The 16,624-nt window shown below is 47.0% G+C and overlaps 1 long non-coding RNA gene across 1 annotated transcript; it reads right to left on the reverse strand.

Moving 5' to 3' along the window:
- Nucleotides 1–1,023: 1,023 nt before the first annotated feature.
- Nucleotides 1,024–14,873, reverse strand: LOC140422741 (uncharacterized). Its single transcript, XR_011947573.1, has 2 exons — nt 14,010–14,873; nt 1,024–2,384 (listed from the first exon to the last, which is right to left on the reverse strand). It is a non-coding gene; the product is annotated as an uncharacterized lncRNA (long non-coding RNA).
- Between the last annotated feature and the right edge of the window lie 1,751 nt (nt 14,874–16,624).

Consider the following 16,624-nt stretch of genomic DNA (forward strand, 5'->3'; position numbering starts at 1 on the left):
CGACCAGCTAAAGAAATGAGGGCGCACTATGCATGCATGCCCGCCATTCAGTGTGCAAACGCCCTGGGGTGTTGGGACCTGAACACGGGGTCAAAGTGCGATAGCGGCATGGCGGCGGCTGATCAACAAGGCTATGACCTCGATCTGTTTTGCATCCCTAAACATTACTCAAATGATCTGTAGAGAGTATTGTGATAGTCGGTATTAGGGGTATTACGGTACCAAGGTTGAGGTTGTAAGATCATTGGTGTGGGCGGTACCTGAGACAGGAAGATCATTGGTGAAGCCTGCCTGCTGGCTCCGCCCAGTAAGGCGGAGTATAAGAGTCTGTGTCTCCCTAGCAGCTGCATTCTGTACCTGCGCTGCTGGGGGAAACATCTAGTGCAATAAAGCCTTCAATTGTCATCCAATCTCGCTTCTGGAGTTATTGATCGAGCATCAAGTATATATTCCTCATTTGCTGACCCTTTAGACTACATTAAAGCATTGAATCAAAACAGTGACCAGTCATTCCCAATGATGGTGGACTTCATCAGCATAGAGTTACTGTATTAAAGAACAGAGAACAAAGAAAAGTACCACACAGGTACAGGCCCTTCGGCCCTCCAAGCCTGCGCCAACCATGTTGCCCGTCTAAACTAAAATCTTATACACTTCCAGGGTCCGTATCTCTCTATTCCCATCTTATTCATGTATTTGTCAAGATGCCCCTTAAACATCACTATCGTCCCTGCTTCCACCACCTCCTCCGGCAGCGAGTTCCAGGCACCCACTACCCTCGGTGTAAAAAAAACTTGCCTCGTAGATCTCCTGTAAACATTGCCCCTTGCACCTTAAACCTAAGGCCCTTAGTAATTGACCCCTCTACTCTGGGAAAAAGTCTCCGACTATTGTTGCTAACTTTTGGTTGGCTCTTAATTTGGCTCTGTTTAATCACATTTGCTCAAGAGTCGCCGGGTATCTTTCGACACCGCCACAAGGTTCAGAACCGAATACTGATCAATGACTCGATCCACCAGTTAGTAAGTTCAAAAGCAATGCTCATTTATTTACACACAGTCAAATCTACTCATGCATAAACTCTACAAACTAAACTACCACTATTACTAAAGCCTATACTTAGCTTCGGGTGCTCACTCAGTCAGAGGAACAATGGCCGTTGCTCGGTTCTGAGGCTGCTGGGTTGAGCTGTTTACAGTGTAGCAACTAGGAGCATCTATCTCGTAGCGTGCGTTGACTTGGGACTTACTTGGTCTGGTGCAGCTGCTAGGCAGGTCTCTCTCCTGCGAGTCCTGGTGACTGTCAGTCTGCTTTGTCTTAGCTTCTTCTGGCGCCAGGGAGTCTGCCTTAATATTGTGTATCTAAATGTTTCCCTTTTGTCCCCGGACATGGTTCATTAGTATGTAGATTGTTTGGTAGTTTCTGTCCTGTCTGAGAGTTTAAGGTTCTAATCAACAGACAGAGCTTGCACCTGCTTGTTTCTTAGCATTGTCCAATTTTCCCTGCATTCTTTGCAAGTGTCCAGTTTGTAATCGGGACGTGGCCATCCCAGATGGCTACACTCCTTCCTTGTGATCCCCAACCCGAAGCGTGAAGGATCACATTACTATGTCGTCTTCATCCTCTGACCAGCTGGGGCACCCATACTTAGGCTCTACACTGTCCTATCCTATGCAACACAATTTTACCTAAACCATTTTAAATACATTCATTATCATAAAACTCTACGGGGCGCTATGACATTAATATATGCATTACAGAAAAATAAAAAAACTGGAACCTCTAACTATTCTCAATAAACTATCCTCATTCAAACAATCCAAAAATACAAACAATCCCAAAATAATCTATACATCTTAAACTTTACAAAATAATAGCACACAAATTTCTCTGGCCTGGCAGTCAGACACAGAGGTTTACATTTCTTTATTCCACAGAATACATTAAACAAAATGGATGCTCTTTAATCCGTCCCAATGGATTCGGGGGTCTGGTGAAATCCGAAAATGGGGGACCTAAATCTGTATACCGGGGTGCGAGAGCGATATGCTCTGCTTCGCCATTTCTTGACTCTAAACGTTTGCACGACACTGCAAAGTATTGCCAGCACTAAGAGTGCTTTGACTATATATGAGAGTGAGTACCAGGTGATAAACTTATCACACCAGGTCGGGGTATTGCTAGCTGTCGTGGGCTAGTTATCTCGGGGTTCCATGTATTACAGGGGTGAGAATCGTTTACGGTTTGTGTGGTAGGCGTCAGGGGTGTAGCGTCTGCGCGCAACTGAAGGGATCCCGCTAAGATCCATGTGAACACGAAGGCTGTCTTCATCTTTGTCGGTCTTCTTCTTTGTCTTCCTCTGGGGTTCCTGGGTTTCTGGAGTTCTGTGAACACAAGCATAATTTCTATTATTATCTTGCTTAAGATCTCGTATGTCTGTCTGCCTGTCCTTTATTGCCAATTTCCATTTATAATTGGTCCCCGTCTTTGACTCCCTCATTTTTTTTAAAAACCAAAAATTTGGACTAGAGATCTAAGGAAGATACTGCCGTACTGCGAGCCGTCTCGCAGCCTGTGTGATTTACCATTCCGGTGTTTGAGGATGTAAATAGCATCGGGAAGCAACCTAAGGATTGGCAAAACCAAACAAAAGAATTTTGAATGTAATGAGACAAAATGGGGTGTGTATGGGTCGAGGCAGGTCAGAAATGGGTGGAATCCCCGGGTAGGACGGTGATCAATGCCGTATGTGCTCTACCCGAGCGTAGCTGACGAGAGGGGGGTCCTCAGGCAGGGCGGGGACCAATGCCGTTTCTCCACTGCCTGAGCAACCGGCAAGAACGGGTAAGAATGTGGTCATCGTGGGGGGCTGCCTCTCGAATTAGGAGAGCAACAATGAGTCGTGTTCTGTCGACAAACTAGTTCCTGTGAACTATTGTCTGGGACAAACTTATACCTTTAACAAGATTCTGGTGACAAACTAGTTCCTCTGAACTATTGTCTGGGACAAATGTGTTCCATTAACAGCCGGGGGGGGGGTTAAAGGAGTGGTGACGTGGGGCCGTGAAAAACTTTCCGAGTTTGCACACAACACTTAACGATAACACGAACGAACAAACATTCAACAAACATGGTGCAGGTTCCATCAGAAAGGACACCGTATCTCTCCATTGGTTCCTTTTTCTGCATCATCTAGACACCTCACTGCTCAATAGCGAACAGGGTCGCAAAGGGATTCATTTGGTGGGAGTCAGACTCTAAGTCATCATCTTCACCCGGCTGCCAAATTCTTGTCTGTAGTAACCGTGCTAAAGCTGCTTGGGGCAAATTGGGGTCCTTCTCATCATTCTGGATGAGCCTGAACGAGCCTGCCAGAATCGTGTGTCGAGGTTGGAGCTATTATGCTTCAATCAGTAATAGTCGGGCGGTGGGTCTGGGTCAGGGGCTCTGATATAAATGATCTCAAATGGGTCGGTAGAATCATGCTCAGATTCGCTGGGAGTGGGGCCTGGTGCAGGGGTGTAGTCGTAACGTGGTGTGCTGTGGCTGTCGTCATCTTGATCGCTATCACTGTCGCTGACGCTGCTGGTTGAGGGAAGGGAGAGGCGGAGTCGTGCCTCTGGGGGCGGAGTTGAAATTGTGTCGGAGGACGGGCTGGAGTGGTTGGGGGAGGGCAGGAATGCGTCATCTGTGGGCGGGGCGTGATCGTCTGCTGCTGCGAGCAGGATGTGGTGTGTGGTGTTATTCTGTGAGCTGTAAGCCTTGAGCTGGTTTATATGAAACCACGCAGACTTACCATTGGGATAGGTTATTTTGTATACTGAGGGGCTGACATTGTCTGAAATGGAGTACGGTCCGGAAAATTTGGGGGAGAGGAATGAACTGGGGTTGTAAAGGGAAAGCATAACTTGTTGCCCTATTGTAAACTCAGTGGCGTGTACTGTTTTGTCGAAACAAGCCTTGCTCTGTTTCTTCCTGGTTCCAAGTCTCACTGCTGCGGCGAGTTGAGCTGCCTTCATGTTCTGTACTAGTTGTGTAACTGCATTTTCATGTGTGAGGGCTGTAACTGCGGGGCTGGCCAAATCCAGCCCTAGTAAATACTCTGTGCCTTTCATGGGGCGTCCGGTCATGAGGGTGTGGGGAGTGTATCCTGTGGATGTAGATACCGTGTTTCTTAAAAACATCAAAGCAAATGGGAGAACTGAATCCCAGGTGCTATTATTTTGCTGAACCATTTTCCTGAGGGTGGCTTTCAATGTCCTATTCATTCATTCTACAATACCACTTGACTGGGGGTGGTATGCGATATGGAACTTTTGTCTAATGCCGAAAATCGTGATGACATTTTTCATTACGCGTCCGGTGAAATGGGAGCCTTGATCAGACTCGATACTGCATGGGAGGCCCCATCTTGTAAAGATGTGGTGTGTTAATATTTTAGCCGTTGTCTTGGCCGTATTAGTTTTTGACGGAAATGCTTCCACCCATTTTGTGAAGGTGTCTATGACCACCAACACATACTTGTAACCATTTCTGCACGGGGGTAGGGGTCCTATATAAAATATCTGGAGATTTGCCAGGGTCCATTAACGGGGCGGGTATAGCTCAGTTGAGCCTTTTTCGCATATCTGTCCGGATTGTTCTGGGCACAGATTAAGCAATTCTCAATGTAGTGTGTGACATCGATTTTTACATCAGGCCACCAGCAAAGCGGTCTGAGGTGGGCTAGGGTGAGTTCAATTCCTTGGTGTCCATGATTGTCATGGAACTGACAAATGATCTGGTTCCTGGTCTGGCTGGGAACTATATAAATGACATCCTTTAAAATCACACCGTCGTGTGTGGTGATTGCGCTTTTAAACTTGTCATACGGGCTGGGAAGGTTCCCTTTAAAACTTCCCTGAGTTTCTTGTCCTCTTTCTGGGCCTTCGCTAAATCCTGAATGTTGGCCTGTGAGACCTGAACTGCGTGTCCTGGGGTGCTTTCGGCGGGGTTTCCAAAAATAACCATGCCTGGAGCCTGCCTTCGCTAGGGCGTCTGCTTTACCGTTACCAGGGGGAGAACAACGGTGATGACTGCGAGCCTTAATTATTCCGTATTTCCTATCCTTCGCTGTCTGTAAGATATGGCGGAGTAATGGCTGAGGGTGGGGGTTTACCATCCGCGGAAACAAATCCTCTTGTTTACCAGAGTGGTAGGAACACTGTCAAACTATTACAGACATACAAGCTGTCTGAGTAGATGTCTGCTGGGGTCGGGAACGAGTCTGAGTGGTCTACAATATATGCAATTGCAGCCAGCTCTGCTGCCTGCGAGCCTACATGTCCTGGCAACTTTGAGGAAATTTCATCCAGGGTGCGTCCCTGCGCGTCCTCTACATATATACCGCAACCGGTAATTCTCTCTCTGTTTAACACTGTGGAGGAGCCATCCACATATATCTTCAGGGGTGCGCACGTGTCTGTGGGCTGGGGTCTCTGGGGTGTACTATCTGTTTTCCTGGGGGGTGTTTTGGGAATAAATGGACCTGTGTTCTGTTTCGTGGCGATGATCTCACATTCATGAGGGGTGCCTGCATATTGCAAATTATTGGCAAGGAAGGTGTCGATTTTGGTTCTCTTTACCGTGATGTCCCACCCTGCAAAAGAAGGGTCCAACGGGCTGCGCGGGTTTGGCTGACTGTGCCATCCTTAAGTCGGCCATCTAACAATAGCTGTGTCGGTGTGTGTTCTGTGAGGATGATGATGGGGTTGAGTTCTGTAATGTAGGCGAAGTATTGCACTGCCCAAAAAACTGCGAGTAGGTGCCTTTCACAGGCAGAAAATCCTTGTTCTACGGGGTCTAACATGCATGAGGCGTATGCTATGGGGCGTAACTGGTTGTGGCGTTCCTGGAGGAGCACGGGCGAAAGGGTTCGGTCGGTGCTTGCTACCTCGATAGCGTACGGAGAATGTGGATCTGGGACCTGTAGTGCGGGGGCTGTGCTGAGTGCTCTTTTTAAAGCGTCCATGGCATCTGTATGCTGTGGAAGCCATTCCCAAGGTGTCTGCTTCTTGAGAAGTTCAGAAAGGGGCGCTGCTTTAGTGCCGAAACCGTCAATATGGTTTCGGCAGTAACCAACTAGTCCTAAAAATGACCGGAGGGCTGAGACATTGTGGGGAAGGGGTAATTTGACGATTGAGTCAATTCTCTTGTGCTCGATCTCGCGTTTACCATGAGTGATCACTGTTCCCAAGTAAATCACTTTTTCTTTCAGAATCTGGGCCTTCTTGGGGTTGACTTTACAACCAATTTCTTTTAGGAGTGCTAGGAGTTCGGCGAGAAGCGAAATGTGCTCTCCCTTTGTGTCTGTCAGTAGTAACAAGTCGTTTACATACTCGACCAGACAATCGAGGCGGGAACATTTTGCTAAACCATTTGCCAGCTGTCGGTGGAAAATGGAGGGGGAGTTGTGGAAGCCTTGTGGAAGGCACGTCCACATGTATTGTTGCCCTTGGAATGTAAAGGTGAATTTGTACTGGCACGCTTTAGCGAATGGAATGGACAAAAGCCATTACTAATGTCCAAAACCGAAAAAAAAAATTGACTGGAGTCCCTATTTGAGCATGGTCTCGGGACTCGTGGCTACGGTGGGAGCTGCTCCTGGGGTTACTTTGTTCAGTAATCAATGGTCAGTCGCCATGATCCATTCGGTTTCCTGACGGGCCAAATCGGTGCGTTTGTGGAAGCTACTGATCTGAGTACGCCTTGATCCAACAAACTCTCTATGACCTTGGAGATTTCTTCCTCTGCTTCCTGGGGAAATCCGTACTGCTTCTGGGGTTTAGGGCCGGGACCTGTAATGTTCACAAAGCCAGTCAGACTGCCACAGTCACGCTTGTGCTGTGCAAATGCTGCTTTGTGTTCCTGCAGGACTGCCCAAACCTGTTTGTCTGCACTAATGGCTCGAGGGTCGAACCAGAAGTCTCCTACTGAGCGAATCCTATTTACATATTCTCCTCCTGTGAATGTAGCGGGGTCGTGCTGCCTTTGCCATTTTCCAAACACACTTGTTCATTGGGTCAAAAGAAAGGTTATGGGAGCTCATGAAATCGATCCCAAGGATATGTTCTGTTGTCTGGGGCAGATCAACTAAAACTATGGGGTGCTTGGTTGCGATGTTCCCTATTTGTATTGCTACAGGGGCTGTGATGTGTCCCTGTTGTAAATGGCCTGTAAAGCTGCTGAGTGTAATGGTGTCTGTTGTGGGCCACGTGTCGCGCTGGAACATCATGGAGGAATTGAGTGTGGTGCGGGACCCTCCTGTGTCCCAAAGAAATTCTACGGGTTGTCCCCAGACTTGGCCTGCTACTACCGGTCTCCCGGATTTGTCCCAGAAGGGTGTCGCAGACCCAAGTTGGGGAGCCCGAACACCATCAGTCGGTGCCGTTCATGTCTGTGCTCTCTGAACAGGCGCTAACGCTATGGAACGGTGTAATTGTTCCACACGCGTCCTGTAATTGGGTCACGGTTAACGGGTTGTGTAAAGGAAGTCTGCTTCTCCTTCTCCTGCGGCCCTGCGGTGTGTTGTCACTGGATTCACAGGATTGGGGCAGCACGGTAGCATTGTGATAGCACAATTGCTTCACAGCTCCATGGTCCCAGGTTCGATTCCGGCTTGGGTCTGTCTGTGCGGAGTCTGCACATCCTCCCCGTGTGTGCATGGATTTCCTCCGGGTGCTCCGGTTTCCTCCCACAGTCCAAAGATGTGGAGGTTAGGTGGATTGGCCATGATAAATTGCCCTTAGTGTCCAAAATTGCCCTTAGTGTCGGGTGGGGTTACTGGGTTATGGGGATAGGGTGGAGGTGCTGACCTTGGGTAGGGTGCTCTTTCCAAGAGCTGGTGCAGACTCGATGGACCGAATGGCCTCCTTCTGCACTGTAAATTCTATGTATAAAGAAAATAAAATTCTATGATTCATGGGGGTGTCTTCTGCCTGTTCGGTTGGGGGTTGGGGCCCTTTCCTTTTCTGGGGGTTTTCCTGCGTACATGTCTCATGTACGTATCTATGGGCAGACTCGTTCAATTCCTGCCAGTCGGGGCTGTTTTCCTGATCTAATTGGGGTCCGAATGTACTCTGAAATCCATTTTGCTGGGACAGCAGAGATTGCTATTCTGCAATTTGCTTCCGTCATTTTGCGTGGTCTACTGAGCTCTGCCTTTGTTCCATCGTGGAAGCATAGAGCGCTCGTAGTGCTGCTTTTAAATCATTGCACTGTTTCTGCAATTTCTCAACTTGCTGTTCTGTTTCTTGACTTACCAAGACCGCACGTTGCGTGTCCTGGTAGGCCTTATCATACTGCATCTGAAAACTGTTCAAATGCGCGAGACAAGACTGGTGTGCCCACTTGGCATCATCCACCTCTCTGTCCCTTGCTGCTAACTGCTCTTTCAGATCTCGATTCTCTTTCTCTACCTCACTCACATCTACCTCACTACTTCTGTCTGCCACCTCTATCTCTCTACGGAGCGTCCTAACGACCTCCTCTGTGCCAAACAGGACACGATTGCCATCGGCTTGCGGGCTTTTCCCAAGCTCTTCTTGTGGATCACTGACAGGTTCTCCCACCAAGTATGTCCTATACTCCCGGGTCCCGTTTCCTCATTATCACGGAATTCACTCAAAAGGGGCCATCCTTTCCCTTTGAGATATTTCCTGATCTCATCTTCCCAAACGGGACACTGTCCTACTCAACTGCTGGTCGCTTCGTCTCAAATTCCTGGGGGTTCATAAGGCGTTCCATTGCCATTCTCTCTATCTAGGATCTCTACTGAATTTGGAACAGGGGGTGATAAAGCGGTGATGTAAACACGAGTACGGCTTACGCTAATTTCCGGCCTACAATACTGCCGACAGTTTTACGCAACAAAATCTCTCAGGTTTACCTTATATCCCTGTTAGTACGAATGTATTAACACACTTCCGAATCTCGGAGGCTTGATCAGTACTGTTTTGACACTTGTGGTTTTTCTTTCTGTTCCCAATTGGATTCTCAATTCAAATTTTGGGTTCTCTCGGAGTGGTTAGGCCACTTCTAAGTCGAGTCCCATCAGGTGTCGCCAGTAAATGTTGCTAACTTTTGGTTGGCTCTTAATTTGGCTCTGTTTAATCACGTTTGCTCAAGAGTCGCCAGGTATCTTTCGACACCGCCAGAAGGTTCAGAACCGAATACTGATCAATGACTCGATACACCAGTTAGTAAGTTCAAAAGCAATGCTCATTTGTTTACACACAGTCAAATCTACTCATGCATAAACTCTACAAACTAAACTACCACTATTACTAAAGCCTATACTTAGATTCGGGTGCCCACTCAGTCAGAGGAACAATGGCCGTTGCTCGGTTCTGAGGCTGCTGGGTTGAGCTGTTTACAGTGTAGCAACTAGGAGCGTCTATCTCGTAGCGTGCATTGACTTGGGACTTACTTGGTCTGGTGCAACTGCTAGGCAGGTCTCTCTCTTCAGTGAGAGCCAAAGCCAAAGGAGGAAGATTCTCCCTTGGGCGATACCTTTTATACTGAAAAGGTCTGCGCGCGCTTTTGGGCGGGCCTTGAACTTGGCCTTAACTAATTGGGTCTTTCCCAATCATCTGTATTGATTTTCCTCCAATAGAGGGGTGGTTCCCTGATCGCTGGGCGTGTCCTGGTGACTGTCAGTCTGCTTTGCCTTAGCTTCTTCTGGCGCCGGGGAGTCTGCCTTAACATTGTGTATCTAAATGTTTCACTTTTGTCCCCGGAGATGGCTCATTAGTATGTAGAATTTTTGGTAGATTCTGTCCTGTCTGAGAGTTTAAGGTTCTAACCAACAGACAGAGCTTGCACCTGCTTGTTTCTTAGCACTGTCCAATTTTCCCTGCAGTCTTTGCAAGTGTCCATTTTGTAATCGGGACGTGGCCATCCCAGATGGCTACACTATCCACTCTGTCTATGACCCTCATAATTTTGTAGACCTCCATCAGGTCGCCCCTCAACCTTCGTCACTCCAGTGAGAACAAACTGAGTCCTCCCAACCTCCCCTCACAGCCATGGGTAGAAGGCAGGGGATTGTCGATGAGAAAAATATCAGCCATGATTAAATGGCGGAGCAGACTCGATGGGCCGAGTGGCCCAATTATGCTCCTATGTCTTATGGTCTTATGGATGGGCAGGCAGTCTTTCCCAGGATGTGGAGATGCTGGCATTGGACTAGGGTAGGCACAGTGAGAAGTCTTACAACACCAGGTTAAGTCCAACAGGTTTGTTTCGAATCACCTGGTGAAGGAGCTTGTAGCCACCTGAGTTGGCCACTTCCCTACTTAAAATGTAGAACCGCAAAGGCTGAAGGGAAATTCAGCCAACACAAGCAAAGACTAGCAAATACAGAAATCATGTATATTGGAACCTGCAAAACAACCAGACAGCACTGAAACTAGCAGCCATCTGCATAGTAATGAGCGATTCCCAGGCACAATGGCAACAGTAAAGGTAAACAAAGCCAAGCCAGACTCCTCGGCGCCAGCAGGAGTCAAGACAAAGGAAGTCCAACGGACACTTAGGGACCACCCAGCGATCAGGAAACCGCTCCAGCAATGGAGAAATCAATCCAAGTGATCAGAAAGTAATCCAATCACTTGGAACCAGGTATGGGGTGCGCCCCGAAGGGCGGGAAGTCCCTGGGGACTATAAAGTAAAGCCCCCCAGTTCAAATCGTTCTTCTTGACAGGGTCACTCAGCAACGCGAAGCAACCCTTGAGAGTGAACTATCCAGCGGTCGCCAAACAAGTAAGTCTCAAGTCAATGCTCGCTACGAGATAGGCACTCCTAGCTACCAGTACATACCAGCTTTTGAATCCCGTAGACTCAGGATGTGAACGAAAGGCCGTTTGTTCCCCTGACCTGGTGGGCCAGTCCGAAGTTAAGAATAGGCCTTTTAGTTATAGGAATAGCCTAGAAAGTAGAGTTTATGCATGAGTAGTGATTTACTGTGTATAATAAATGTGTATTGATTTGAATCTTACTAATTGGTGTGTTGAGTTATTGATCATTACTTGAACTTGAACCTCGTGGCGGTATCATAAAGATACCTGGCGATTCTAGAGCAAAGGTTATAAAACAGAGCCAATTGAACCAACCAAAAGTTAGCAACAAGCTGCACTCCGAAAGTCCCAAAAGACGTGCTTGTTAGGTGAATTGGACATTCTGAATTCTCCCTCAGCTTTTCAGTAATGATCAGTCAACAGGGGAGCTACTCAGATGAAATCCATGCTTTCTTCCTTGAGAAATTGTCCTCTCTGGCTGATTCGTTTCCTGATGAAACTTGGATGAAACTATGTCTTATCTCTCCTCCTGTGAACCTGATTGGAGTGAGATCGTGAGGATCAAGCAAGCATTAAAGGTAAGAGAAAATGGTGGGTTGCGAAGGTCGGCTGGCATGGAACCCGAAGGTTGGCCGATTGGTAAAAATGGGTTCCGGAAAACAGTTTTTAAAATACTGGTTGAAAGGACTGTCCTCAGTAAAGTAGTAGCACCCCACCCACCACCTTCAACATTCATTCTCTCCACCACTGTAACACAGTGGCAGCAATGTGTGCCATCTACAAGATGCACTGCAACACCTCACTAAGATTGCATCAACCACACTTTCCGTGCATTCTCTGCAACCCAGAAGGACAAGGGCAGCTGATGCATGCTGGGAACAACATCACCTGCAAGATCCTCCCCCATAGCCACTCGCCATCCTGACTCGGAACTATATTGCTATTCCCTTCACAATTTCTGGGTCAAAGTCCTGGAATTCCTGCCCTAACAGCACCTAACATGCACCAGCGCAATGTGGACAGCAGCGGTTGAAGGAGGTGCATCATCACCACCTTCTCAAGGGCAATTAGGGATGGGCAACAAATGCTGGCCAAGACAACGATGTCCACATCCTGTACATGAATAAAAAGAGGTGGCATTGACCTTGAGCTCTTTCATACACTATTTAAAAAAAATAAATTTAGAGTACCCAATTCATTTCTTCCAATTCAGGGGCAATTTAGCGTTTCCAATCCACCTACCCTGCACATCTTTGGGTTGTGGGGGCAAAACCCACGCAAACACGGAGAGAATGTGCAAACTCCAGACGGACAGTGACCCAGAGCCGGGATCAAACCTGGGACCTCAGTGCCGTGAGGCAGCAGGGGTAACCCACTGCGCCACCCTCATTCATACGCTATTCAAACATCATTATTCAGTTATTGTTCAAATCTAGTGGAACTCTCTTGGAACTGCATGTGATGAGTCAGAGGAGTGTTTGTCTCACTTTCCTCAGTCTTCTCTGTCATAATATTCAGGTAAACATCATAGCACATACATACATACATACTGATGGACAGATCAACGGACCAATCAACACACACACAACACGACAGCCAATCACAGGCAAGAGCATACACAGTACAAAACAGGGAACACGACACTTCCTGGGCACTCGAGCAGGAGACAGCTCAGGGTACAGAGCTCATAGCAAGCCACTCAGACATCCACCATGTGCTGAGTACCACTACAAGATAGAATTAGGAATATGTCCACAGATTCAAGGGTTCGTATCGAACCTCAGTAAACAGTTTACCACTGTAAATAGGTGTTTGAAATAAAACTGAGTTGTACCATTCGCAACCGTGTTGGTGCGTCTGTGTAGCAGAGTACCCAACACTTCCTTCTCTATCCGAGTTATTAGAAATATCCAGGATACACCGCACTAATTCCAGTATCTATGAAGCACATGATATTTTCTTTTCTCCATGTGCTTATTCAGCTTTCTATTGAACTTGCTGATACAATCAAGCCCAATATGCCCTCTGAGCAATCCACCCCACAATTTATCTTTATCAACATATTCCAGCCTACTTCAGTTCTTCCTCAGAACTCAGGTGTTTAAGGTGTTGACTATCATTTAGCTCCCCTTTGTTTCACTCCCCTTATCTCTCTAGTGATGCCTTTGTTACCTCCAGACTGGATCACTCTGATACTCCACTGCTGGATAGTCTCTCAATTCCCACCCATCATAAACCAGTTTATCGATTGTGGCTTTACCCAGGCAGGAGACAAGAGAGATCCATTACAATTCTGACTTGAGCTTTATATATGGTGGGGAGGCTTTAAGAAGGCACTCATCAGAGAGGACCCAGCCGATGACATGCTTTTGTAGCCACAAGGAAGGCGGAACTGAGGGAATTGTTGCTAAGTTTGAAGATGATACAAAGATATGTAGAGAGACATGTACTGTTGAGGAAGTGGGGAAGCTGCAGAAGGACTTGGACAGGCTAGGGGAGTGGGCAAAGAAATGGCGGATGGGATACAATGTGGAAAACTGTGAGATTATGCACTGTTAGGAAAAATAGAGACATTTTCTAAATGGGGAAAGGTTTAGAAAATCAGAAGCACAAAAGGACTTAGGAATTCTAGTTCAGGATTCTCTTTTTTTAAATAAATTTAGATTACCCAATTATTTTGACCAATTGAGGGGTAATTTAGCGTGGCCAATCCACCTACACTGCACATTTTTGGGTTGTGGGGGCGAAACCCACGCAGACACGGGGAGAATGTGCAAACTCCACACGGACAGTGACCCAGAGCCGGGATCGAACCTGGGACCTCAGCGCCGTGAGGCAGCTGTGCTAACCACTCGGCCACCGTGCTGCCTTGTTCAGGATTCTCTTAAAGTTAACGTGCAGGTTCAGGTAGGAAGGCAAAGGCATGTTAGCAATCATTTTGAGAGGGCTAGAATACAAGAGGCTACATAAGGCTCTGGTGAGACCCCATTTGGAATATTTTGAGCAGTTTCGAATCCCGTATCTAAGGAAGGATATGCTGGCCTTGGAGAGCGTCCAGAGGAGGTACACATGAATGATCCCTGGAATGAAGGGCTCATCATATGAAGAGTGATGACTCTGAGATTGTATTCGATGGAGGTTAGAAGGATGAGGTGGGATCTTATTAAAACTTACAGAATACTGAGAGTCTTAGATACAGTGGACATGGAGAAGCTGTTTCCACTCATAGGAGAGACCAGAACCCGAGGGCATAGCCTCAGACTGAAGGGACGATTCTTTAGAACTGATATGAGGAGGAATTCCTTCAGCCAGAGTGTGCTAAACCAATGGAACTCATTGCCGCAGAAGGCTGTAGAGGCCAAGTCACTGAATGTCTTCAAGACGGAGATAGATAGGTTCTTCGGTTCTTGATTAATAAGGGGATCAGGGGTTACGGGGAGAAGGTGGGAGAATGGGGATGAGAAACATATCAGCCATGATCGAATGGTGGAGCAGACTTGATGGGCCGAATGGTCAAATTCTGTTCCTACATCCCACTCTGTGGACATTATTGTTAGGGTCGTAGTAATGCCATTGAAAATGAAGGAGATACGACTGGCCTTTCTCTACTTCGTGGCGGTCATTTCCTCGCATTTTGTATCCTTAGAGAGAAACACATTCCCTCCATATTTGATCTGTTGATCGTATTTCGCATGCCATTACTCAAAAAGTTCTGATTAAATGCACCTCACTTCAACTGCAGGGCTGGTGAGGCCACATTTACGCCCAACATCATTGCTGCTCCTGATCATCACCGACTGCAGGATGCATCACTTCTCCCTTTGCTGATCTCGTTTTGAAGCGAACCAGAAATGGCTCATTGGAATCTGAGGCCTTCAGAGAATCTACCTCTCAGCTACAAGGACATCAGACGGGGTGGGGGAGGGGAGAGGAGACGTTCTTTTCCTGCCTTTTGCGTAGCAATAGAATAAGCAAATCCTTTGTCGGTTTACAATTCCGTTGCTTCGCACTTAACCTTCAGCCTGAGTGGCTTCAATGCTGAGCTGTCGAGTCTGTAGCTCCTTTAATCATTTCTCTACCCATTTTAATTATGCAACTCACGCAACAATACAGTTTGCAATCAGAAGCATGCTTGCATAAAATCTTCCCTGTGGATGAATAAATACATTAAACAGAGGAACTAATGACCTATTTAAAGCAGTGGCTTAATGATGCAGAATCACACTGAGTAACATAGGCATGATTCAAAACAGGTAATAATCGTGCTAATATAGCAAAGAACTGTATAGACGGAGCAGTTACACGTCATAATAATAGTCGTTTCAGAGCTACTCTGAGTAGAGCCAAATCTCAATAGGAAAAATGTTTTCCCTTCTACGTAACCCTTCACATCCACTGCAATATTATTTGTTCGAAACTAAATCACATTTATTTTAGAATTGAAAATGCATTAATAAGAATGATTCTTTATCAGCAGCTATAAATGCCACTTATTCACCACAATTAAATGTTAATGCATTATTAGTCGAGCTCCGCGGAAGTACTTGGAGCTTCGAGACCTGTGAGGAAAAATAGTTTAAAATCATCAAGATGCACGACTCAAAATACACAGTGCAAAAGCAAAAAATACTGCGGAACGCTGGGAATCTGTAACAAACTCAATGTTGGAAATACTCAGCAGGCCAGACAGCATCTGGAGGGAGAAAAACAAGAGTCAACATTTCAGAAGCCTAGTTCCTGCAAAAGTGGCAATATTGCTATTTTTGCTTAACAGATGAACTAAAGACACTGCTCAAAGTTAACCTGATTAATGTTTGCTAATGGAAACATTACAGTTGACGGGTGGGAGATGAGTTAACTGGGGAAAATAGCTGGTCTAATTGTAGTCCATCTTTTCACACGTTCCCAGTCGTCGCATTGTGGGCAGCACATTAAATTCACATTGCTTTACATAAGTGCCAGTGGTCCCTGTGCTGTTCATTCTGCACACATCATGAGGGAGCAATAGTATGGCTGTGTAGTGCTGCTTAAAGTCAGTCTGCACCTTTAAAGGGGAGGTGCATTGTGGCTGCAAGAAGTGGTGGAACTGTTTTCAGGTAATCTGGACTTTGATGCTTGGAGCAATGGTTGAACATGCAAGAGTGTGTGATGCACGATCAATAACTACTAAAATGAGGTTGTAGCACAACTGAAGGCTTTAATAGACTAGAACTGTTCCCCAGCAGCTCAGGTACAGAATGAGGGCTGCTGGGACAGCACTGACTCTTATACCCTGCCTATCAGGGCGGAGCTGCATACTATACAGCCAATGGCAAACCCCAGGTTTAACCAATGGAACTTCAGCCTCTCGGGTACTGCAATACCTGATAATACCACATTCACCCCCTGTTAAAAAGGAGTTCGGCGGGGGTGGTGGCCAGCGGCTACAACTGTATTCAACATGGTATGATAGGATATGGAGGTACCGTGATACCTCCTTACAGTGTTTCGAGGATATTTACAGTCATGGCAGATATATACAGTCAGTGTTTATTATTTACAGTTACAGATCAGTTAAGATGAAGCAATCAGTCGGTCGGGTGCCCTGGTCATCCTCTGGGATCGTCTGGGCCTCGGTGGCGATTCCGGTGGGGGTCCAGGCGTCTGCGATTCCGGGAGCGTGGCTTCGGCCTCCATGGCAGCTTCGTCACCCCTAGACGGCACTGGTGGGGAAAGCGATTGACCTGGGAGGGGTGCGCCTGTAGGGGTCGTCGGTGGGTGGGAGGGCCCAGGCAGGGGCGGCGGGAGGA

Source organism: Scyliorhinus torazame, chromosome 5 (assembly GCF_047496885.1).
Source record: "Scyliorhinus torazame isolate Kashiwa2021f chromosome 5, sScyTor2.1, whole genome shotgun sequence".
NCBI lineage: Eukaryota > Metazoa > Chordata > Chondrichthyes > Carcharhiniformes > Scyliorhinidae > Scyliorhinus > Scyliorhinus torazame.